Source organism: Schistocerca piceifrons, chromosome 7 (genome assembly GCF_021461385.2).
Source record: "Schistocerca piceifrons isolate TAMUIC-IGC-003096 chromosome 7, iqSchPice1.1, whole genome shotgun sequence".
NCBI lineage: Eukaryota > Metazoa > Arthropoda > Insecta > Orthoptera > Acrididae > Schistocerca > Schistocerca piceifrons.
This window is the reverse complement of record NC_060144.1, coordinates 103295587-103321898: the sequence shown is the minus strand read 5'-3', so window position 1 is coordinate 103321898 and position 26312 is coordinate 103295587. Positions and strand designations below refer to the sequence as shown.

Genomic DNA, 26312 nt, shown 5'->3' with positions numbered 1-26312 from the left:
TTGTGTACTGTTTATTTGTAACTGAACCTTCATGTATTTCATGCAACAATTATAAGAGCTGTACAAGAGATATAAGCACAAAATTTTTTTAAAAACAAATAACAGGTGGGTCTGGTCAAAGATGCCCATGCAGGAGAGGGGGTGGGGGCAAGTAGGTCCACGACCTCCTCCTCCCCCCCCCCCCCCCCCCCCCCCCACCACCATGTTCTAGGGAAAGGAAAAAATAGAGTGTAGTCAGGGATTTTTCTTTCAAGAAAATTATTTAAAAGTCCGTATTACATAACTTTTTAACAAGGTCAGAACTGGAACTTTTTATGGCTACTTACAAGTCACCTACATCTCCCAAAACATTAAAAAAAGTATTCCACACTTCCAAGTCTAGTGGTCCCCCACCCTCCTCCCCCCTTCCCCACCAACAAACTATTGTATGGGTGCCCTTGGGACTAACGTGATTCTTTCTACACCCATGTTATTTCTCAAGCTACAAGTGTGTTCTGTGTGGTGCCGTTTGATGAACGGTTTGGGGAATTCCGCTAGCAATGTCTAACTTTTGGTTTTGTGACTGCAAGACACTGAACTGAAGTCTGTTCATTGCTGCCAGTACTCTGTTAACATAAGGTCTCTGTGCTCCAGTCGATAGGTGTGATGGTGGATCATAGCACAACAGCAGTTTGGGCTAACAGCTTGGAGCATGGGGGTGGCAGTAAGAACACAAATCTCAGCCACATTGTATGCTGCATATAACATGACACTTTCTACATCTACATCTACATTTATACTCAGCAAGCCACCCAACGGTGTGTGGCGGAGGACACTTTACGTGCCACGGTCATTACCTCCCTTTTCTGTTCCAGTCGCGTACGGTTCGCGGGAAGAACGACTGTCTGAAAGCCTCCGTACGCGCTCGAATCTCTCTAATTTTACATTCGTGATCTCCTCGGGAGCTATAAGTAGGGGGAAGCAATATATTCGATACCTCATCCAGAAACGCACCCTCTCGAAACCTGGCGAGCAAGCTACACCGCGATGCAGAGCGCCTCTCTTGCAGAGTCTGCCACTTGAGTTTGCTAAACATCTCCGTAACGCTATCACGGTTACCAAATGACCCTGTGACGAAACACGCCGCTCTTCTTTGGATCTTCTCTATCTCCTCCGTCAACCCGATCTGGTACGGATCCCACACTGATGAGCAATACTCAAGAATTGGTCGAACGAGTGTTTTGTAAGCCACCTCCTTTGTTGATGGACTACGTTTTCTAAGGACTCTCCCAATGAATCTCAACCTGGCACCCGCCTTACCAACAATTAATTTTATATGATCATTCCACTTCAAACCGTTCCGCACGCATACTCCCAGATATTTTACAGAAGTAACTGCTACCAGTGTTTGTTCCGCTATCATATAATCATACAATAAAGGATCCTTCTTTCTATGTATTCACAATACATTACATTTGCCTATGTTAAGGGTCAGTTGCCACTCCCTGCACCAAGTGCCTATCCGCTGCAGATCTTCCTACATTTCGCTACAATTTTCTAATGCTGCAACTTCTCTGTATACTACAGCATCATCCGCAAAAAGCCGCATGGAACTTCTGACACTATCTACTAGGTCATTTACATATATAGCGAAAAGCAATGGTCCCATAACACTCCCCTGTGGCACGCCAGAGGTTACTTTAACATCTGTAGATGTCTCCCCATTGATAACAACATGCTGTGTTCAGTTTGCTAAATACTCTTCAATCCAGCCACACAGCTGGTCTGATATTCCGTAGGCTCTTACTTTGTTTATCAGGCGACAGTGCGGAACTGTATCGGACGCCTTCCGGAAGTCAAGGAAAATAGCATCCACCTGGGAGCCTGTATCTAATATTTTCTGGGTCTCATGAACAAATAAAGCGAGTTGGGTCTCACACGATCACTGTTTCCGGAATCCATGTTGATTCCTACAGAGTAGATTCTGGGTTTCCAAAAACGACATGATACGCGAGCAGAAAACATGTTCTAAAATTCTACAACAGATCGACGTCAGAGATATAGGTCTATAGTTTTGCACATCTGCTCGACGACCCTTCTTGAAGACTGGGACTACCTGTGCACTTTTCCAATCATTTGGAACCTTCCGTTCCTCTAGAGACTTGCGGTACATGGCTATTAGAAGGGGGGCAAGTTCTTTCGCGTACTCTGTGTAGAATCGAATTGGTATCCCGTCAGGTCCAGTGGACTTTCCTCTGTTGAGTGATTCCAGTTGCTTTTCTATTCCTTGGACACTTATTTCGATGTCAGCCATTTTTTCGTTTGCGCGAGGATTTAGAGAAGGAACTGCAGTGCGGTCTTCCTCTGTGAAACAGCTTTGGAAAAAGGTGTTTAGTATTTCAGCTTTACGCGTGTCATTCTCTGTTTCAATGCCATCATCATCCCGGAGTGTCTGGATATGCTGTTTCGAGCCACTTACTGATTTAACGTAAGACCAGAACTTCCTAGGATTTTCTGTCAAGTCGGTACATAGAATTTTACTTTCGAATTCACTGAACGCTTCACGCATAGCCCTCCTTACGCTAACTTTGACATCGTTCAGCTTCTGTTTGTCTGAGAGGTTTTGGCTGCGTTTACACTTGGAGTGAAGCTCTCTTTGCTTTCGCAGTAGTTTCCTAACTTGTTGAACCACAGTGGGTTTTTCCCGTCCCTCACAGTTTTACTTGGCACGTACCTGTCTAAAACGCATTTTATGATTGCCTTGAACTTTTTCCATAAACACTCAACATTGTCAGTGTCAGAACAGAAATTTTCGTTTTGATCTGTTAGGTAGTCTGAAATCTGCCTTCTATTACTCTTGCTAAACAGATAAACCTTCCTCCCTTTTTTTACATTCCTATTAACTTCCATATTCAGGGATGCTGCAGCGGCCTTGTGATCACTGATTCCCTGTTCTGCACTTACAGAGTCGAAAAGTTTGGGTCTGTTTGTTATCAGTAGGTCCAAGATGTTATCTCCACGAGTCGGTTCTCTGTTTAATTGCTCGAGATAATTTTTGGATAGTGCACTCAGTATAATGTCACTCAATGCTCTGTCCCTACCACCCGTCCTAAACATTTGAGTGTCCCAGTCTATATCTGGTAAATTGAAATCTCCACCTAAGACTATAACATGCTGAGAAAATTTATGTGAAATGTATTCCAAATTTTCTCTCAGTTGTTCTGCCACTAGTGCTGCTGAGTCAGGAGTTCGGTAAAAGGAGCCAACTATTAACCTAGCTCGGTTGTTGAGTGTAACCTCCACCCATAATAATTCACAGGAACTATCCACTTCTACTTCACTACAGAATAAACTACTACTAACAGCGACACACACGCCACCACCAGTTGCATGCAATCTATCCTTTCTAAACACCGTCTGTGCCTTTGTAAAAATTTCGGCAGAATTTATCTCTGGCTTCAGCCAGCTTTCCGTATCGATAGCGATTTCAGCTTCGGTGGTTTCTATCAGCGCTTGAAGTTCTGGTACTTTACCAATGCAGCTTCGACAGTTTACAATTACAATACCGATTGCTGCTTGGTCCCCGCATGTCCTGACTTTGCCCCGCACCCTTTGAGGCTGCTGCCCTTTCTGTACTTGCCCGAGGCCATCTAACCTAAAAAACCGCCCAGTCCACGCCACACAACCCCTGCTACCCGTGTAGCTGCTTGCTGCGTGTAGTGGACTCCTGGCCTATCCAGCGGAACCCGAAACCCCACCACCCTATGGCGCAAGTCGAGGAATCTGCAGCCCACACAGTCGCAGAACCGTCTCAGCCTCTGATTCAGACGCTCCACTCGGCTCTGTACCAAAGGTCCACAGTCAGTCCTGTCGACGATGCTGCAGATGGTGAGCTCTGCTTTCATCCCGCTAGCGAGACTGGCAGTCTTCACCAAATCAGATAGCCGCCGGAAGCCAGAGAGGATTTCCTTCGATCCATAGCGACACACATCATTGGTGCCGACATGAGTGACCACCTGCAGATGGGTGCACCCTGTACCCTTCATGGCATCCGGAAGGACCCTTTCCACATCTGGAATGACTCCCCTCGGTATGCACACAGAGTGCACATTGGTTTTCTTCCCCTCTCTTGCTGCCATATCCCTAAGGGGCCCCATTATGCGCCTGATGTTGGAGCTCCCAACTACCAGTAAGCCCACCCTCTGCAACCGCCCGGATCTTGCGGACTGAGGGGCAACCTCTGGAACAGGACAAGCAGCCATGTCCGGCCGAAGATCAGTATCAGCCTGAGACAGCCTGAAACCGGTTCATCAGACAAACTGGAGAGGCCTTCCGTTCAGCCCTCCGGAATGTCTTTCGCCCCCTGCCACACCTCGAGACGACCTCCTACTCTACCACAGATGAGGAATCAGCCTCAATGTGGGCAATATCCCTGGCAGCCACAGTCGTAGTCCGATCGAGGGATGCGTGGGACGAGCTGGCCGTCCCCGACAAACCCCCATCCGGACCCCCACAGTGATGCCCATTGGCAACAGCCTCAAGTGTGACCGAAGCCAACACTGCCTGAAGCTGGGAGCGAAGGGATGCCAACTCAGCCTGCATCCGAACACAGCAGTTGTAGTCCCTATCCATGCTAAAAACTGTTGTGCAAAGAACGTCTGAACTAATCTACAGAGAGCACAAACAATTCGACACAAAATTTAAACGGTTATTTAAATACAAGATTGCCTAGTAAATGCAGTAATGCTGCTACTTGCGCACTGGCGGAAGGAGACTACGCGATTTTACACTATTCAGGTACTAAAACACGATGCTACAACTCTCAAATACTACAATACGCCCGAAATTTATGAATTAAACAACGCAAATACCAAAAACACGCAAAGAAATTAAGAATTAAACTACGAAACAAATAAGTGAGCTAAGAGTATACGACTTGCTGCTGCAGCTGCTTATCCAACGGCGGCAGGGAGCACACTGGCTGTGACCAATCGACACTGGCCGTTCAAAACAAAACCAGAAGACAGACGACTACGCGAATTTACATTATTCAGGTACTAAAACGCGATGCTACAGCTCTCAAATACTACAATACGCCCGAAATTTATGAATTAAACAACGCAAATACCAAAAACACGCAAAGAAATTAAGAATTAAACTACGAAACAATAAGTGAGCTAAGAGTATACAACTTTCTGCTGCAGCTGCTTATCCAACGGCGGCAGGGAGCACACTGGCTGTGACCAACCGACACTGGCCGTTCAAAACAAAACCAGAAGACAGATGACTACGCGAATTTACACTATTCAGGTACTAAAACGCAATGCTACAACTCTCAAATACTACAATACGCCTGAAATTTATGAATTAAACAATGCAAATACCAAAAACACGCAAAGAAATTAAGAATTAAACTATGTAACAAATAAGTGAGCTAAGAGTATACGACTTGCTGCTGCAGCTGCTTATCCAACGGTGGCAGGGAGCACACTGGCTGTGACCAACCGACACTGGCCGTTCAAAACAAAAACAGAAGACAGACGACTACGCGAATTTACACTATTCAGGTACTAAAACACAATGCTACAACTCTCAAATACTACAATACGCCTGAAATTTATGAATGAAACAACGCAAATACCAAAAACACGCAAAGAAATTAAGAATTAAACTACGTAACAAATAAGTGAGCTAAGAGTATACGACTTGCTGCTGGAGCTGCTTATCCAACGGCGGCAGGGAACAAAGGAATCGGCAGAAGTTGAATGGCTTTGAGCCCATACAGAATGTTTCAGCCTGTTGCCAACCTTAGCTACTAAATGATACAATACACTGTAGCATGGATAAACACTGCGACTGCAGAGTCAATTCCAGTATGCTGCCTGGCCTGCAAGAAAACAGTGGGGCGCTCATGTCCTCTATGCCTCTCCTCCCCCACAGCAAGCATAAAACTAGGTGGTGGTGATGACATCCACATGGTCCCACGGTCCCTGCATCCCTTACAAAAGGACCGAGTTAAGTTGTGTGTGTAATAGATCTCAGTCAGATTTGAACCTTGGGCCTCACCCCCTAAATACCTAGTCTCGCAAAATGAAACCTGTTAATTGTACTATAAGCTATTGATTCTGGTTGACCAGCACCTATTGGTAACACAACCCAAAACATCCAGGTAATTGAGCCCTCATAAAAAATACTCACCAAAATAGTGAAGCATAACACTGGGGGGAAAAAAAGAAGAAATTGTTACCCTTCTACTACTTTGGACCTGTTAACGCGCACGCCTTTATACCTGTCCCTGTGTACTCTGAACGTGTTGACGCACGCACTAGTCCTTTTACCTGGTACTCTGAACGTGTCTACACATAGAGACGTTCAGAGTACCAGGTAGAAGGACTGGTGGCATGCGTAAACACGTTCAGAGCACACAGGGACGGTACAAAGGCACGCATGTTAACACGTCCAGAGCAGTTAAAGGGTTAATTATGATGGTCATTTCGAAAGTTCTGCTCACTTTAAGATAGAATTAAAGAAAATAATTTATTTTACAAAATAATTTTACAGGCCTTCAATATAATTTCCATTCTTGCATTTGACAGCTTTCTAACTTTTTGGGAACTTTTGTATTCTGGATAGACTACCTTCACTGTTGAGCTTTCTGATTACTCAGGTCACCTCACTGGAACATTTTCCACGGAGTTGTTCCTTCAATTTGGGAAACAAATCAAAGTCTTTTGGGCTCATATCAGGACTGTATGGTGGATGGGGAAGTATTTCCTATCCATGTTTGTCAAGCATTATTCTCACTGATAGGCCTATATGCGGTCTTGCAATGTTGTGTGAAATGAGGACACCAGCTGCAAGCATGTTGGGCCTTCTTTGATGAATTTTCGGGTGCAAAACATTTTGCGGATGCAGCTTGTAGTATGCACCTGTTACACATATCCCAAGAACATTTGTAGCTATGACTCCATTCGTGTCATACGTAAAAATCATCATCAATTTGACGTTTGATTGTTGGTGGCAGAATTTTTTCGGGCATAGAGAGTGTGAACTTCTCCATTGTGACAACTGAGACTTTAGTTGTAGCTCAAAATCTCATATCCGGGTTTCATCACATGCAACAGTCCTTTTCAGAAACTGTTCTCCTTCTGTTTGATAATATCAAAGCAATTCTTCCGTGATTCTTTTGCGATCTGCTTTCTGATCTTCACTTGGATCATGTGAAACCCATCTGCCAACAATTTTCCTCATCTTTAACTTTCCAGTTATGATTCTGTAAAGTAAAGAGACAGACACAGTAGCCTCATGTATAATTTCTTACATGTTTTTTGTCGATCCCCTATCAAGATGTCATCAATAATAAACTGAGAGACGTGGTCTGTTGCAGATGATGGCCTTCCAATTCTTAGGTTGTATTCAGTGCTTGCCCTACTTTCGTAGGAACGAGCAGATCACCATGATGCTGTGCTACAGTTCACTGGACTATTCCTGCACCCCTCTCTCGAAGCATTGTAAATTTCTGTTGAGTTTTTTTCATGTAGGGATTTGATTTTGATGTAGGAACACTGGTCACTACATGTAATCAGACCTGACTGGGTTTCAGCTTCCTTTTTAAAACTGAATTTGTTAAGTCCCATAATGCTCAGAGCCATTTAAAACTGAATTAATCAAGACACAGCCATGTGAAACAGCAAACACGTGTATGAAAGTCATGCCTAAAATCTTGCTCACAGCTGACACAAATTTCAAATTTACCATGAGACCATAATGGATAGGAGTACGGGAACAGCAGTTCTGGATGCTATGATAGTAAAATAGCCACAGGTATTTTTGTGACCATTATTTTTAACCCCCAGGAGGCTCACTGCTCTTTGGCGGGTTCGTGCTAGGCTACCACGGAGCCCCAGCCTTTGCAGCATCTTTTCCCTTGTCTATCCTCTTGCTATTCTTTGTCCCCTCCCTTGGGGAACATGTCTGGGGAATTTGTGGGAATTTTCCACATTGTTCGTAGCTGACATAAGAACAATCTCACCACTGTTTTTTGTTCCTTTTTCATTTCTTCATTCACCTTCTCCTCCCGTTTCACCGCTTCAGCATTTGAGACTCCTCTTTTTTCTTCTTTCTCCCTGTGGACTTCTGAAGGCCAGCCCACGCATCAGACGTTTAACAGGTGATTGGGTAACAGCCCCAGCCCAGGCCGACAGGTAGGATTGGCCTGGTACAGGCCAGGCCCAGGGAAGGGTGATTGCCTGAGCTGCTACATTCCCAAATTGCCAATTGTTCCCTCTGTCAGATGTTCGGGAGGTGTTACCTGAGGCATGAACAATCACCTAAGGTGTATGTGGCCCCTCGTGGAGGGGACACCCAACTGGAAGGTGCGCGCCATCAGAGACAGTGGTAATCGTGGGAGATTTTCTTGCAATGAGCCAATCGTTATCTGTGCAGTCCACATCTACCAAACATAAATGGAATGAAGCTCCCAATTCAAAGATCCTCCCATTTGCACCACAGTTCCTTGTGGTTTCACTTACTTAAGACGGTCAGTCCTTTGCAGCGGTCAATCTGTTTATGTTTCAGACAGGTGTTGATGCAGTTGTTGGCACTGTAAAATCCTGCTCTCTTTTATGCAATGGCACTTTGCTTTTGGAAACTACTTCTGATTCTCAAGCACAACAACTGCGTGCCACTTTGCTTCTCCGTGGCTATTCTGTTCATGTCGAAGCCCATAGAATTCTGAATTCTTCCCATGGTGTTATTTACACTAAGCTACTCGGTCTGACTGAGGCTGAAATCTAAATGTAGCTCTCCCATCAGGGTGTCACTGCCATCCATTGGGTGATGAAAAGGGTAAATGCTTCCTTGATGCCCACCCACACTCTTTCCTACCTTTGATAGAGTGGTGCTTCCGTGCAAGATCAAAGCAGGCTATGAAGTTATCACAGTCTGACCATACATTCCGAACCTGATGTGATGCTACCAGTGTCATCATTTCAGCCACACTCGAATGTCTCGTCAACTCCCAGCCAAATGTGTAACTGGTGGTAGCGATGCACACGAGGGCAATTGTGCGACTCCTTCTCCCGACTGTATCATGCCATCGCCTCTTGAGATTGTTCCCTGTATCTTGATCAGCGGGCTGTCCAGCAGATCTGGCTAAAGGAAAAAGTACCTTACCCGGTCGCTTGCACGTTATTGGCTCATCGCAAACCCTGAGTTCTACTGTCTGGCACATACCGTACTGTTCTTGCTACATCTCGCTCCATGAAGGATATGGCCACACGGACATACGACCTCAGATTCAGCTCTGAGGTTGTGAAATCGTCCAGTATCGTGGTAGCATTGCCGTCTCCTCGTCCAGCATGCATTAAGCCGTCAAATTCTTGCTTTGTGGGGTGAGGTCACCAGCTACACAACCAGCAGGCCGCAAAGGACAGAAAGAATACTCCTATGAAGATTTTCTATGTACCTCCAGCCAACCAGCATCTAAATCTTCCTCTGCCAATTGGAAAGACTCGAACAAGTCCAACAAAGGCAAATGGTCTTCTCCTTTGCCTACTCAAAGATCCTCTTTGACGGTGTTGCCACATGCTTTCCTTGCCCGGCCAGCCTCTGTGTTGCCTGTGCGTTGGACTCCACAGGCCGACAGCAGAAGAAAGCTGATGCTTTTATGGATCTTCCTGCCTCTGTGCCATGTAGCATAGTCTATGTGGGCTGGCACTCGGCAGCCACTGATGTGACACCCCTTCATTTTTTCCTCATCGTGACTCTCCTCCAATAGAACGCTCATGGCCTTCAATCCCACCAAGAGGATTTATGGCTGCTTTTAGAATTGCAGCGTCCACTTGTTCTCTGCCTTCAGGAAACAAAATTGCATCCTGGCAACCACCTTGAGCTTTTGTTTTTCTTCCCGGTCCGTTTTTTGACCTCCCCCTCCCCTCCCCTGAGGTCGGCATTCCATTTCATGGGGCAGTCACGCTGCTCATACAGGATGATGCTCATAGTCAACCCACCTCACTGACAACCCATCTTCAAGCTGTTGCAGTTCGTCGTTTCTTTCTCACCTGACTTTTTCTCTCTGTACTATTTATGTCCCTCCAACATTTGACGTCACTAGGGCAGACTTTCTCCAGCTTATTGGGTAGCTACCTCACCCTATGATGCTGCTCAGTGACTTTATTGCACACCATCCATCCCCTTTGGGATTCTCCCAGAACCTGTCCAAGAGGTGCCCTCTTGCCTGACCACCTCAGTCAGCTTAACCTTTTCTGCCTTAACGCAGGAGCCCCCACATTCCTTTCAGACTCCACTCATACCTATTCCCATTTGGATGTATTCTTCTACACTGCCCACCTGGCCCATCATCTCAAATGGTTCGTTCTCTCTGACACATACTCAAGTGACCATTTCTTGTTGGCTGTCTGTTTGCTGACTCCTACTCCGCTTCTGTGCACAGCCAAATGGCATCTAACTAAGGCCGACTGAAGGCTTTAGTCCTCCTTGGTAACCTTCGACGGACAGGATTCCCCCAGTTGTGATAAACGGATGGAATGTCTTACAAACATTATCCTTATCGCTGCTGGACATTCCATTCCTCGCATTTCCTCTTTACTATCCCATGTCCTGATCCCTTGGTGGACTGAGGCGTACTGCAACACAATTTGTGCACGGAGACGTGCTCTACACGTTTTTAACTGTTTTCTTACGATGGCAAACTGCATTAATTGTAAACAGATGCATGCACAGTGTTGTCACATTCTTCGGGATAGAAAAAAAGCTAACTGAACTTCATTCACTAGTTCTTTTAACAGTTCCACCCCCTCTTCCGTTGTGTGGGTCACCCTCCAACGGCTCTCTGGGACCAAGATCCGTTCCTCAATTTCCTGCCTCACCATAGCAGAGGATGCCATCATGGACTTTATTGCTATTGCCAACACATTGGGCTGCCATTTGGGGAGATTTTGAGTTCCTCCCACTATCACCCTACCTTCCTCCATCGGAAACGAGCGGAGGAGGATCGAGCAATACCCTTCTCTTCTCAGTATCGTGAGTGCCACAATGCCGCCTTTGCCATGAGGGAGCTAGATCATGCTCTCACTTCAGCCCGATCCTCTACCCCATGGCCAGATGCTGTTCACATTCAGATGTTGCAGCACCTTTCTCTTGCGGGCAAGCATTTTCTGCTTCGTATATGTACATTCGCATCTGGGCAGTGGGCAGGTTTCCCAGACGCTGGCGTGAAGACACTGTCATACACATAGCTAAGTGCGGTAAGGACAAACACCTTCCCTCTATTTATCACCCTATTTCTCTTGCCAGCTGTGTTTGCAAAGTGATGGAATGTATGATTCGCACAAGGCTGGTATTGTGGCTCAACTCTCGCAATTTACTAACCACAGCACATTGTGGATTTCAAGCACGCCATTCTGCAGTTGTCCATCTCATCACTTTGTCCACCTATATCACGAATGGTTTTCTGCGGAAATCCCAGACAGTGGCCATGTTTTTCGATTTAAAGTAAGCCTGCAACACCTGCTGGAGGACTGGTATTCTCTGTACGCTCTGCATGTGGCACTTCCCTGGCTGCCTGCCCCGTTTCCTTGAGGAATTTTCAAAAATCCAAGTTTTCAAGGTACATGTGGGTTGTCGGACACCTTTAATCAGGAAAACAGTGTGCCTCATGGTTCTGTCCTGAGGTTCATCCTCTTTGCTATCACCATGAACCCTACCATGGCCTGTCTCCCACGGGGCATCTCCGGCTCCCTATTCGTTGACAATTTTGTCATCTACTGCAGTTCTCCATGGGCTCGTCTCTTTGAGTGACATCTTCAGTGGTGTCTCGATCATCTTTACTCATGGAGAATCGACAGTGGCTTTCGTTTTTCCACCGACAAAACTTGTTTGTATGAATTTCTGGCAGTGCAATTGGTTTCTTCCACCATCCTTACATCTTGGGCCTGTTGCTCTTCTGTTAATTGAAACCATGAAGTTCTTGGAGCTCATACTCAATAGGAAACTTTCTTGGTCCTCCCACATGTCTTACCTGGCAGCTCCTGTATGCGGTCCCTCGAATGTCCTACGTGTCCTCAGTGGTACTTCCTGTGGTGCAGATTAAACCACCCTCCTCCATTTGTCGGTCCCTTGTCCATTCAAAACTAGACTATGCATCTGTACATCCACTCCTCTTATGCCGTCTCAATGCTTTCCACCATCGTGGCACCCATTTGGCCACTGCTGCCTTTGCACTAGCCCGGTTGAGGGTCTGTATGCAGAAGCTGCTGAACTACTTCTGTCCTACCACCGTGACTTTCTTCTCAGCAGATATACTTGCCATTTAGCTGCCGTGCGTGACCACCCGTCCTAAGCCTTCTTCTTCGATGACTCCTTTGATCACGAGTATGGGGCGCATCCCTCTTCTCTCTTACCTCCTGGAGTTTGCTTTCGGCTCTTGTTCTGGCAGCTTAACTTCTCAACTCCCTGCAACTTTCCCAGTAGGTGTGTACCCTTCACCACTGTGCGGTGCCTCGTGTTCACCTTGGCATTCATTTGCTTCCTAAGGACACTACTCCAGCCTCGCTCTGTCGCCTTGAGTTTCATGACCTTCCTATGGATCCTCGCCATAGTCCTTTGTGTACACTCTCAGACAGACTGTGGTGTCGGGTGTGCCTTTGTCATTGGTGCCGACGTTTTTCAGAACACTTCCAGAACACTGCTCAGTATTTTCAGCAGAGCTCGTCACCCTGTTTCAGGCCACACAGTACATCAAGTGACACAGGCTTTTCAATTGTGTCATCTGCTCAGACTCTCTCAGTGCCCCTCAAAGCCTGTGTATGCTGTACACTGACCATCCTTTAGGGCAGGGCCGGCCAAACGCTGCACAGTGTTCAGACGTGCGGAAGTGCTGCACATGTGCGACAACGAAATCTGTTGTTAGACATGTGTCCTAAATGAATGGCGGCAGCTCCACTTCCCTGTTTATGTGGAACAAGCAAGATCACAACATACCCAGTCTCGTTGACCCCTGGTGACCGTAACCTTATCAGAGAAGTACTGAGAAATGGCAGGTACTGTGAAAAAGCAAAGGATGGGGGATCTATGTTCTCAGTCATTTAAAAATGACTGGGAACTGCAATTCTTTTTTGTAGCCTTTGGCGAAAACTCACAGTGTTTGCTGTGCCGCCGAATAATAGGCAGCCAGCGTAAGTTTTCAATTGAAAGACACTACAATACATATCACAAAGATGAATGTAGTGTACTCAACAGTGAAGAACGGCAAGCAAAATTAAATGTCCTTAAGAAAATGAATGAGACACATCAACTCAATTTTACTGTACGTCAAAGTAATTGATACTTCTTGAACTCTTAGTTTCTTGTGTTACATTTATGTCTATTTTACTGTACACTGTACAATGTACTGTTTTCAATTTTCCAGAATGACAACCACACTAAATCTTCACTGCGAGCAAGTTTTAAAATCACATTAAGAATTGCACAATCTGGGAAACCCTTTTCTGAAGGGGAGTTTGTGAAAGGGTGTCTGATTGATGCTGCAGAACTTGTATGTCCCACAAACATTAGCAGGTTTCAAGAAATCAGTGTATCCAAACAGTAAAATGCTGAAAATATGTTTTGATTTACATTTGGTCATAGTAACATTCTTCCATGAGAAGGGAAAAAGTGCACCTATGTTGGAAGATCCTTGTTGGATATCAGACCTTGCATTTCTCGTGGACACTACGTCTCACATGAACAGCCTGAACGCCAGTTTGCAAGGTGAAAATAATTTAATTTCTGACGTGTTGGAAAAAGTAAATGCCTTTGAAACGAAGCTTGCGCTTTGGGAGAGCCAGCTATTGACAGAAAACACTGCACGTTTCCCGACTCTTGGACTGGTCCATGAAAGTGCTAGATTTCAAGAATAGTGTCAATAATTGTAAAAATTAAGGAACAATTTCGAGCACGATTTGCAGATGTTACGAGTTTGTCTCCTGTCATTCGCCTCTTTGCTCGACCGTTCTTGTCATCAGTTGAAGATGCTCCGAATGATATACAGTGCAATACAAGACCGAAGGAGAAGTTCTTTGCAGTGCAAAGTACAAAAGAATTCTACGAAAATTTTTCACAACAAGAATTTCCACACCTGCACCGAGAAGCCACGAGAGTTATGTCCATGTTCTGGTCGAAATATGTTTGTGAAAGATTTTTTCTTGGTGATGAAAATGAATAAATCAAGGTTTTGATCAAGCATAAGTAATGAAAATCTTCGCAACTGCTTGCGTTTGTCAATGAGCCGTGCTTTTGTGCCCAATATTAACTATATCATTTCTCATGACCAGTGATAAACGTGTTTGGATTTATTCCTTTCGTAATTAAAAATTATTGTTTACTAACTGTGCATTATTTCCTCATGTTACATTATTATCAGGAAAATTGGTCATTAAACCGATTGTTCCAATGTATACTTACATTTAGGGGTTTTTTTTATGTGTGAAGGGCTATGCTCAGCTGAAGTCGATAAAACATAACATTCATCTAATTGCTAGTTATTATGCAGATTTCAGACAGAACTGATGAAAGATATAGCAATAATGGTATTGAAATAACAGGTGATCATCGAGAGGTCTGCGGTTATCATTCTGTTCAGAGGTCAGTGAGACAGAAATTATGTGGGTGTAACTGAGGGCACTGAGAATTAATTATAGGAAACCTTGCATTAGTTTAATGTTATTTGAAATCATAAGGTTCGTTGGAAGTCTCTAAGTGCTCTCTTTCTTAAATACTAGATCAAAAACATTACGCATATTTACATGCTGTCAGTCAAGCTGCCTTAATAAAAACCCATGGTTGTTAACTGTATTACTTGTCTTACTGGGTTAAAGTGTTAACATAAAAGTAGATATCTCAATGAGTAGACTGTGACAGTATTTTGAATGTTTAATACACGAAATACCTTCCCATGGTTGGCTTGCAAGCTGTGGAAAGAGCACTAGAATGCTCCGGTACAAAGTATCCCAGCAAGTAGATAAAGCAACATCTGTGCATAGAAACATGCGCTACATGAACGCTGATGGCTACGGCATGCACGCTGTGACTCGGAAGTTGCACATGTGCAGGAGCACCGCGCATGTGCAGAATTTCTTGCCGGCCGTGCCTTAGGCCAACAGGAAAGCCGTCACTTGCTCACTCTTGATGGAGCCACTGTGATGTTTATGCGGGTTCCTGGTCATGTCGGTCTGACAGGGAACGAGGCTGCTGATGCTGCTGCCAAGGCAATTTGTTTCTTTCATCGTCCTTAGATCATGGGCCTGATATTCTTCCGTTCGTTGAAACTATGAAGTTCTCAGCGCGCTAGTTCTTACATTCCCTCTGATGATCTCTGTGTTACCGTCTGTTAGCAGGTGGTGTCACATTAGTATCATCTCTGGTCCTCACTTCATGGGAACAAGCTCCAGATGATAAAGCCTCTCCCAGTGCCTCTCGCTGCAAGGAGGTCATTTTAAGTAGGTTGTATATTGGGCACTGCATTTTTAAGCATCACTGTTTGTTAAGTGGTGCTTCCCCACCTCTTTGTGCACGTTGCTCCCAATTTTTAACTGTCTGTCATTTCCTGACGGAATGCCCTTTTTTTTAACCACTGACATTCCCGTTTGTGTTTGCCGTCTGAGTTATTGGCTGTTTTATCAGAAGATGCACAGCCTGTTGACCGCTTTTTACTTTTTATCCATCGTACCAATATGAAGAAGGGGATTTAATTTTTAGTTCTGGACCTCTGTTTCTCTCTGGTGTATTTTATAGACCTATCTCCACATTCCCGTTTTTAGCTCTCTTTTCTTCCGTCAGTTGACATTGACATGTCATTTTTAACTCCTCTCTTCGTCTTCGTGTTTTACAGTTTTGACATGGGTGCGTATGCCCCTGTTTTTTTTTTGCCCTTAAAAAAACTATTTTTAATTATGCATTTCAAAAATATCATCATCAGGTTCAGTTAAGGGAACAGACATCGTACAATGTGCCGAGTCAACTTAAATAGGATTTTGGTTCCTATCTAAAATGGTACACTTGTGTGTTCCCTTAATTGAATCTGATCGTGATATTTTTGAAATACATCACTGAAAAGAGTCGTCATAAAAATTCCTGTGGCTATTTATTTAACTATTACACTAGTCTGCATTTTAAAACTTTTTGTCCAATGATTTGTTGAAAGTAGGTGTTCTTAAATCAATTTTTTATGCCGATTTTAGAAATAACTACCGTTTTTGTTTATCATGTCAGGTTTTTACGCAAAGTAAGAAGTAATATTTTGATGATTTTCATTTCTGAGCCCATAAATATATATTCTCACACCATTTCATACAAGGTGAGTTTTAATCAAAAGACATTTAAAAAATGAAATACATTTAAAAATACTCCTCAGAACTCCCCTAATTTGTTTCGTGACTACCTTGTATAATAACAAGAAGTCAGGAGTGTTCCATAAATTTTTAAAATTTATCTTCTTTGACTTTCTTGTAGATCTTTTATATGATGACTATCCCACTTGAATATCAAACAATAATTGGCCAACATAGTTGCTGTCCAGTGCCGCTGGTACCTCCTCATAATATCTCGTTGAAAACGTTCACTCTGCTCTTCAATATAATGTCCCAAATTTCTGGAAAGTAGTCGATATGTGAGTGTAGAAAGTGGGCTTTCACACTCATTTAAGAACTCATCATCTTTAAATTTGGCAACTTTTTTGACCCCTTAATTAGGATCTTTATTATTCTATAGAAAGTTCTCAGTAATGATCAGAAGGTGGTCATGCACCTTTTCCTCTTCACTGTCTTCTCAGAATCTTCATCCTTTATCAGTTTTTTTATTTGAGAACTAAAAAAGAATTCCAGCTTTCAATTTATCTTGTGTGGTAAGGAGAAATTTCTTGGTAAGGTACTTGATGCAGGGTCCATCCTGTGGTACAGACTTTACAAATTACTTCATCAACCCCAGCTTTACCTGTAGATTTGACAGCAAGACTTCTTTTGCTTTTGTTCTACAATCAGTTCGTACAGGATATTTTTAGTTGTTGTTGTTGTTGTGGTCTTCAGTCCTGAGACTGGTTTGATGCAGCTCTCCATGCTACTCTATCCTGTGCAAGCTTTTTCATCTCCCAGTACCTACTGCAACCTACATCCTTCTGAATCTGCTTAGTGTATTCATCTCTTGGTCTCCCTCTACGATTTTTACCCTCCACGCTGCCCTCCAATACTAAATTGGTGATCCCTTGATGCCTCAGAACATGTCCTACCAACCGATCCCTTCTTCTGGTCAAGTTGTGCCACAAACTTCTCTTCTCCTCAATTCTATTCAATACTTCCTCATTAGTTATGTGATCTACCCATCCAATCTTCAGCATTCTTCTGTAGCACCACATTTCGAAAGCTTCTATTCTCTTCTTGTCCAAACTATTTATCGTCCATGTTTCACTTCCATACATGGCTACACTCCATACGAATACTTTCAGAAATGACTTCCTGACACTTAAATCTATACTCGATGTTAACAAATTTCTCTTCTTCAGAAACGCTTTCCTTGCCATTGCCAGCCTACATTTTATATCCTCTCTACTTCGACCATCATCAGTTATTTTGCTCCCCAAATAGCAAAACTCCTTTACTACTTTAAGTGCCTCATTTCCTAATCTAATTCCCTCAGCATCACCCGACTCAATTAGACTACATTCCATTATCCTTGTTTTGCTTTTGTTGATGTTCATCTTATATCCTCCTTTCAAGACACTGTCCATTCCATTCAACTGCTCTTCCAAGTCCTTTGCTGTCTCTGACAGAATTACAATGTCATCGGCGAACCTCAAAGTTTTTATTTCTTCTCCATGAATTTTAATACCTACTCCGAATTTTTCTTTTGTTTCCTTTACTGCTTGCTCAATATACAGATTGAACAACATCAGGGAGAGGCTACAACCCTGTCTTACTCCCTTCCCAACCACTGCTTCCCTTTCATGTCCCTCGACTCTTATAACTGCCATCTGGTTTCTGTACAAATTGTAAATAGCCTTTCGCTCCCTGTATTTTACCCCTGCCACCTTTAGAATTTGAAAGAGAGTATTCCAGTCAACATTGTCAAAAGCTTTCTCTAAGTCTACAAATGCTAGAAACGTAGGTTTGCCTTTCCTTAATCTTTCTTCTAAGATAAGTCGTAAGGTCAGTATTGCCTCACGTGTTCCAGTGTTTCTACGGAATCCAAACTGATCTTCCCCGAGGTTGGCTTCTACTAGTTTTTCCATTCGTCTGTAAAGAATTCGTGTTAGTATTTTGCAGCTGTGACTTATTAAGCTGATAGTTCGGTAATTTTCACATCTGTCAACACCTGCTTTCTTTGGGATTGGAATTATTATATTCTTCTTGAAGTCTGAGGGTATTTCGTCTGTTTCATACATCTTGCTCACCAGATGGTAGAGTTTTGTCAGGACTGGCTCTCCCACGGCCGTCAGTAGTTCCAATGGAATATTGTCTACTCCGGGGGCCTTGTTTCGACTCAGGTCTTTCAGTGCTCTGTCAAACTCTTCACGCAGTATCATATCTCCCATTTCATCTTCATCTACATCCTCTTCCATTTCCATAATATTGTCCTCAAGTACATCGCCCTTGTATAGACCCTCTATATACTCCTTCCACCTTTCTGCTTTCCCTTCTTTGCTTAGAACTGGGTTTCCATCTGAGCTCTTGATATTCAAAGGCCTCTTTAATTTTCCTGTAGGCGGTATCTATCTTACCCCTAGTGAGATAGGCCTCTACATCCTTACATTTGTCCTCTAGCCATCCCTGCTTAGCCATTTTGCACTTCCTGTCGATCTCATTTTTGAGACGTTTGTATTCCTTTTTGCCTGTTTCACTTACTGCATTTTTATATTTTCTCCTTTCATCAATTAAATTCAGTATTTCTTCTGTTACCCAAGGATTTCTACTAGCCCTCGTCTTTTTACCTACTTGATCCTCTGCTGCCTTCACTACTTCATCCCTCAAAGCTACCCATTCTTCTTCTACTGTATTTATTTCCCCCATTCCTGTCAATTGCTCCCTTATGCTCTCCCTGAATCTCTGTACAACCTCTGGTTCTTTTAGTTTATCCAGGTCCCATCTCCTTAAATTCCCACCTTTTTGCAGTTTCTTCAGTTTTAATCTACAGGTCATAACCAATAGATTGTGGTCAGAGTCCACATCTGCCCCTGGAAATGTCTTACAATTTAAAACCTGGTTCCTAAATCTCTGTCTTACCATTATATAATCTATCTGATACCTTTTAGTATCTCCAGGGTTCTTCCATGTATACAACCTTCTTTCATGATTCTTAAACCAAGTGTTAGTTATGATTATGTTGTGCTCTGTGCAAAATTCTACAAGGCGGCTTCCTCTTTCATTTCTGTCCCCCAATCCATATTCACCTACTATGTTTCCTTCTCTCCCTTTTCCTACACTCGAATTCCAGTCACCCATGACTATTAAATTTTCGTCTCCCTTCACAATCTGAATAATTTCTTTTATTTCATCATACATTTCTTCAATTTCTTCGTCATCTGCAGAGCTAGTTGGCATATAAACTTGTACTACTGTAGTAGGTGTGGGCTTCGTATCTATCTTGGCCACAATAATGCGTTCACTATGCTGTTTGTAGTAGCTTACCCGCATTCCTATTTTCCTATTCATTATTAAACCTACTCCTGCATTACCCCTATTTGATTTTGTGTTTATAACCCTGTAGTCACCTGACCAGAAGTCTTGTTCCTCCTGCCACCGAACTTCACTAATTCCCACTATATCTAACTTCAACCTATCCATTTCCCTTTTTAAATTTTCTAACCTACCTGCCCGATTAAGGGATCTGACATTCCACGCTCCGATCCGTAGAACGCCAGTTTTCTTTCTCCTGATAACGACATCCTCTTGAGTAGTCCCCGCCCGGAGATCCGAATGGGGGACTATTTTACCTCCGGAATATTTTACCCAAGAGGACGCCATCATCATGTAATCATACAGTAAAGCTGCATGCCCTTGGGAAGAATTACGCTGTAGTTTCCCCTTGCTTTCAGCCGTTCGCAGTACCAGCACAGCAAGGCCGTTTTGGTTATTGTTACAAGGCCAGATCAGTCAATCATCCAGACTGTTGCCCTTGCAACTACTGAAAAGGCTGCTGCCCCTCTTCAGGAACCACACGTTTGTCTGGCCTCTCAACAGATACCCCTCCGTTGTGGTTGCACCTACGGTACGGCTATCTGTATCGCTGAGGCACGCAAGCCTCCCCACCAACGGCAAGGTCCATGGTTCATGGGAGGGATTTTTAGTTACAGGCACAAAATTTCTCCACTCTGAGCAAACTATCACAGTCCAAAGTCTTTCACATAGAAAGCAAGGCTTTTGTGAACCCAGCTTGTTGTCGTAATAGTATTCTGATAATTTTGAAGTTGGTACAAATAATCCAAGTGTGTTCCCCATACTGAATACTTGTTAATAGTATCTTCATGTTGTCATACATCACTTTCATTTGAACTGAATGGGCCACAGGAATGGACTCATACAGGTTTCCATTATGCAGTAACACATCTTTCAGGCTCTGCATTGACGAGTCTAGCAAAGTCTCCACTGTGTAGGATCATGTTCAGTGCCATAGAAGTACATTAACTCATTTATGTTATTGCAGTAAACCAAGGACTTGTTCTGTGAAAATAAATGAACTAATTCTTTCTTTCTATGTCTGTACCATGAGTAATGTGTGCCTGGGTCCAGAAGATTCTTACTTTTTAACCAGGAGCCAAATAGTTATGCAGATTCCTTAGGCAACCTCAAATTTCATTCAAGAGAATTAAGTTCACTCTGAGAGAACAGTTATGGAGTAAAGTCGCATTCAGGCGGTGGTTATCACTATCATCTTTGGGAATTGCAGCAGTTTCATTTTCTTCATCATCTTCTGCCACGTTCTCTACAACAGTTGGTGGAAGAGGAGCAATCAGGTCTTCTCCATGTGCAAACTGACCTAATGGCTGAGTTGCTGCTTGGATACACAATTTGGCTCTTGTTTTTTGAACTACACGCATAAACATTAACTAAGCAGAAGTAACAGTCGTTACGGTGATTTTTAGGCTCCCTGTACACCATTGGAATCACAAATGGCATGCTTGTTTTCTTTCCTTTTGTCCACAATCTTAAGCTTTCCACACAATAGCAACAAACTGTCTCTGGTGCCCATCCCTTGTGCTGATCACCAAGTGTCATTTTAAAATAAGCATGGTAAGCTTTTTACACAAAGTCTAATTAACAACTGTATCATTCCAAAAATGTAATGGAAAATATTTAGGTTCTTCATACACTTGCATGTTGACATTGTAGTAACTGCCAACAGTACGTGAAGTGTTTTATTAATACTGTTTTAAATATACAGAATAATCTCCCCCTGCGGGTCCAGGGGTTAGAATAGGCCTGAGGTATTCCTGCCTGTCGTAAGAGGCGACTGAAAAGAGTCTCAAACATTTCGGCCTTAATGTGATGGTCCCCTGTAGGTTTTGACCTCCATTCTTGTAAATTTTCCCCGAAGAGCAAGCCAGTTGGGGAAGGGCACCTTACATGGTACATTGTGTCCATCATGCACTGACACCTCTCATATCCTTCATTGACGTGGATCTGCAGTTCCGCTATTTCTCCAGCTGTTGGGTGAGGTCACCCTCCTGGGTGCATTTTCCTCCATCCAGTGTGCAGTATCATTTTCAGTGCTGACGATGATAGTGGACTTAATGGCTTGTTTGCACCTGATATCCAGCACGGTAGCCAGTCCGTTGTGATGGGGCCGCCATTTACCCTGTTGGTTGTAGCCCCTGACTACACAGGGATCACTCTGCTGATGCCTGTGCTGTTAACTCCCCAAGTATCCTAAGGAATAGATGCCCATCGCCGTGGGGCATCGGGACTCCCGGCAGTGGCCATCCTGCCAGGTGGCCTTTGCTGCGGGTGAGTGCCGCCCGTGGGGAGGCCCCTGGCCGGAGTGGGTGGCATCAGGGTGGATGACATGCGATCTTTGCTGGTGGCCCAGCGCCATCAGTCTCTAAGTGGTCGATGTCTAACTACAATGCGAAGAAGTATGACCCCAAATTGTTTCCTTCCCTGGCCACATAATGGGAGGAATGCCAGGATAAGGATGGCAGTGAATCTGTGAATCTTACTCCCTCCCCCGGTACCTCGTATGTACGAGAGCTGATGGGGCATCCTTGTGTTTCTATCATGCCCCATAACAGCTTAAAAGTGGACCAGGGTATTGTATTTCACAGGGATCGTCTTTTGCAGTCTGATGACGAGCTGCGCGCCAACTTAGAGCAATGAGGAGTTCATTTCGTCCAGCGCATACATTGGGGTTCAAAGGATAATCTGGTAGCCACCGGTGCCTTCATCTTGGCCTTCGAGGGCGACACATTACCCAAGAAGGTCAAGATGACAGCATACCGGTGTGATGTCAAGCCATATATCCCTCCCCTGATGTGCTTTAAGTGCTGGAAGTTCAGACATATGTCTTCCCGCTGTACTTCCAGTGTCATATGTCACGACTGTGGATGTCCATCACATCCCAAAACATCAGGTACCCAGTCTCCCATATGTGTCGACTGCAGAGAGCACCATTCCCCTTGTTCACCAGACTACAGGATTCTCCAGTAGGAATAGAAAATCATGGAATACAAGACCCTGGACCGACTGACCTACACTGAGGCTAAGAGGAAATGTACGTATGACATCTTTTTACGCCGCCGCTATGAGAACAGTTCTAGCCCCATCCATTCAGTCAATTCCGGTTGAATCTCAGACCCGTAAGACTACACCTGCCCCATTGATGATGGGGGGCACATCCCTCCCTGTTGTTACTGCACCACCTACCTCGGGAGCACTGCACCCAAGTCTTCTTCGGCTCCTCTCGCTAGGAAGGGATCCCTTGGGTCCCTCCCTTCCCAGATTTCTACTAGTGGGAAAGGTGACTCCCGCCAGTGGCTGAAGTACCCAAAAGCAGCTGGTTGTAGGGCTTACCTACAAGCTTTGTGTCTGAGGATGAGGTGGATATTCTGGCGTTCGCTGAGGGCCTAGACTCACCGGACCCTCAAACACAATGGATGTAGACTGCTCAGGAATAGAAAATCGGTGGCAGCAGGTTACCCTGAGGCATAAACTGCCTCATTGAGCGTTTCATGCCTTCTCTGCCTCACGATAACATCATCCTCCAGGGAATTCCTGCAGTTTTTTCCACCACCTGCTGAGCTACGGCAACTATTAAGCTTTACACCCGCTTTCTGCATTGCCCTCCAGGAGACCTGGTTCCTGGCAATGTGGACCCCTGCCCTCTGCAGCTATGGGGGATATTACAGGAACCATAATATAGTGTCAGGTGGAGTTTGTGTGTGTGTCCTGAACTTGGTATGTAGTTAACCTATGCCCATTCACATTCCTCTTGAAGCTGTGGCTGTCAGGATAAGGGCAACACAGGAAATAACTATCTGCAAAGTATATCTTCCTCCAGGTGGTGTAGTACCTCTGAACATCTTGGCTGCACTGATTCATCGACTCCCTAAACCTGTCCTACTTTTGGGAGATTTTAACATCCATAACCCCTTGTGGGGTGGCACCATGCTTAATGGCTGAGGTAGAGAGCTCGAAAATTTACTATCTCAGCTCGACCTCGGCCTCCTAAATAAACACTGGGGTCCCACACATTTCAATGTGGTTCATGGCACTTATTCGGCCATTGATTTATTCCTCTGCAGACCAGGACTTCTCCCATCTGTTCAGTAGAGAGTCCTTGATGACTTGTATGATAGTGAACACTTCCCCAACTTCCTGTCACTCCCCCGGCATATTGCCCACGGATGCCTCCCCAGATGGGCTCTAAACAAGGCAGACTGGGAAGCTTTCACCTCTGCTGTCACCGTTGACTCCCCCACGTGGTACCATCAGTGTGGTGGTTGAGCAGTTCACTAGAACAATGGTTTCTGTGGCGGAAAATGCAATCCCTTGTTCCTTAGAGTGCCCCAGGTGAAAGACAGGTGAAAGACTGGTGGTCACCAGAAATTGCTGAGGCCATTAAAGAGCGTAGGTGGACTCTACAGCGGCATAAGCGGCACCCATCTGTGTAATACCTAACAGCTTTTAAATGGCTCCATGCCCATGTTTCCCAGCTTATAGTTAGTTAGTTACGTGCTCCATTGATCAATAGCATGGAAAACCATTGTGATGAGGAACATGTCAAATGCACAAGAAATCCGCACAGGAAACAAGTTTTTTTTTTTTTTTCTTTTTACATTATAGTGTTATACCTAAATATTTATACCTAAATATTCCCTTGAATGGCACAAAATGCATATATCATCTCTCCAGATTTATTTACTCATATTCAAGAATTTATCTATGGTATAGAAGGAGTTGTCAGGGAGGTATGATTTCAATTTGTTTTTGAAACTATTACTGCTGTCTGTCAGACATTTTATTTCATCTCGTAATTTATCAAAAAGTTTTATAGCAGCATGTTTTACCCCTTTCTGTGCCAAAGATATGTTAAGTAAAGGATAGTGTAGGTCTTTCTTTTTTCTGGTATTGTAATCATGAATTTCACTGTTGATTTTAAACTGGTCCATGTTGTTGAGAAAAAATTTCATTACTGAGACAATGCTGTGAAGCAGTTGTAAGAATTCCTAACCTTTTAAACAGATGCCTAGAAGATGTGCGACTATGAACCCCACACATTATTCTAACTACTTTTTTTTGAGCAGTGGATACCTTTTGCCTAAGTGTTGAGTTGCCCCAGAATATTATAGCGTAAGACATCAGAGAGTGTAAGTATGCAAAGTATGGTAGCTTACTAATTTCTACATTCTTAAAATTGGCAATTATTCTGATTGCCAAAGTTGCTGAACCTAATCGCTTTAGGAGATCCAAAATATGAATTTTCCCGTTAAGATTCGCATTTATATGTACACCCAAAAACTTAGTATGCTCTACCCTGGCTACTGCTTTCTTTTGATGTGTTATGTTTATTGAAGGAATTATACTTTTTGCTGCAGAAAATTGGATGTACTGTGTTTTTTCAAAGATCAGAGCAAGACCATTCGCAGAGAACCAATTAATAACTTTTCCAAAGACCTTATTTGTATCCAGAATGAGATTTTCACTCTGCAGCGGAGTGTGCGCTGATATGAAACTTCCTGACAGATTAAAACTGTGTGCCCCACCAAGACTCGAACTCGGGACCTTTGCCTTTCAGGGCAAGTGCTCTACCATCTGAGCTACCGAAGCACGACTCACGCCCGGTACTCACAGCTTTACTTCTGCCAGTATCTCGTCTCCTACCTTCCAAACTTTACAGAAGCTCTTCTGCGAACCTTGCAGAACTAGCACTCTTGAAAGAAAGGATATAGCAGAGACATGGCTTAGCCACAGCCTGGGGGATGTTTCCAGAATGAGATTTTCACTCTGCAGCGGAGTGTGCGCTGATATGGAACTTCCTGGCAGATTAAAACTGTGTGCCCCACCAAGACTCGAACTCGGGACCTTTGCCTTTCGCGGGCAAGTGCTCTACCATCTGAGCTACCGAAGCACGACTCACGCCCGGTACTCACAGCTTTACTTCTGCCAGTATCTCGTCTCCTACCTTCCAAACTTTACAGAAGCTCTTCTGCGAACCTTGCAGAACTAGCACTCTTGAAAGAAAGGATATAGCAGAGACATGGCTTAGCCACAGCCTGGGGGATGTTTCCAGAATGAGATTTTCACTCTGCAGCGGAGTGTGCGCTGATATGAAACTTCCTGGCAGATTAAGACTGTGTGCCCGACCAAGACTCGAACTCGGGACCTTTGCCTTTCGCGGGCAAGTGCTCTACCATCTGAGCTACCGAAGCACGACTCACGCCCGGTCCTCACAGCTTTACTTCTGCCAGGTTCGCAGGAGAGCTTCTGTAAAGTTTGGAAGGTAGGAGATGAGATACTGGCAGAAGTAAAGCTGTGGGGACCGGGTGTGAGTCGTGCTTCGGTAGCTCAGATGGTAGAGCACTTGCGCGCGAAAGGCAAAGGTCCCGAGTTCAAGTGTCGGTCGGGCACACAGTTTTAATCTGCCAGGAAGTTTCTTATTTGTATCGTTTTCTGTCGGAGTTTCTTTTACTGGATTAATAATTATGCTTGTATCATCAGCAAACAGTGTCAGTTCAGCATCTTGTTTCACATAAGAAGGGAGGTCATTCACATATATCAAGAACAGGAGGGGACCCATGATTGAACCTTGTGGAACACCTAATGTAATTTCATCCCAGTTAGATTAAGTGG

General features: G+C 44.1%; 1 protein-coding gene across 1 annotated transcript in view; it reads left to right on the top strand.

The window, feature by feature from the left end:
* Positions 1-26312, top strand: part of LOC124804966 (E3 ubiquitin-protein ligase SHPRH) — a 266474-nt gene that overhangs the window by 49756 nt on the left and 190406 nt on the right. The window lies entirely within an intron of this gene.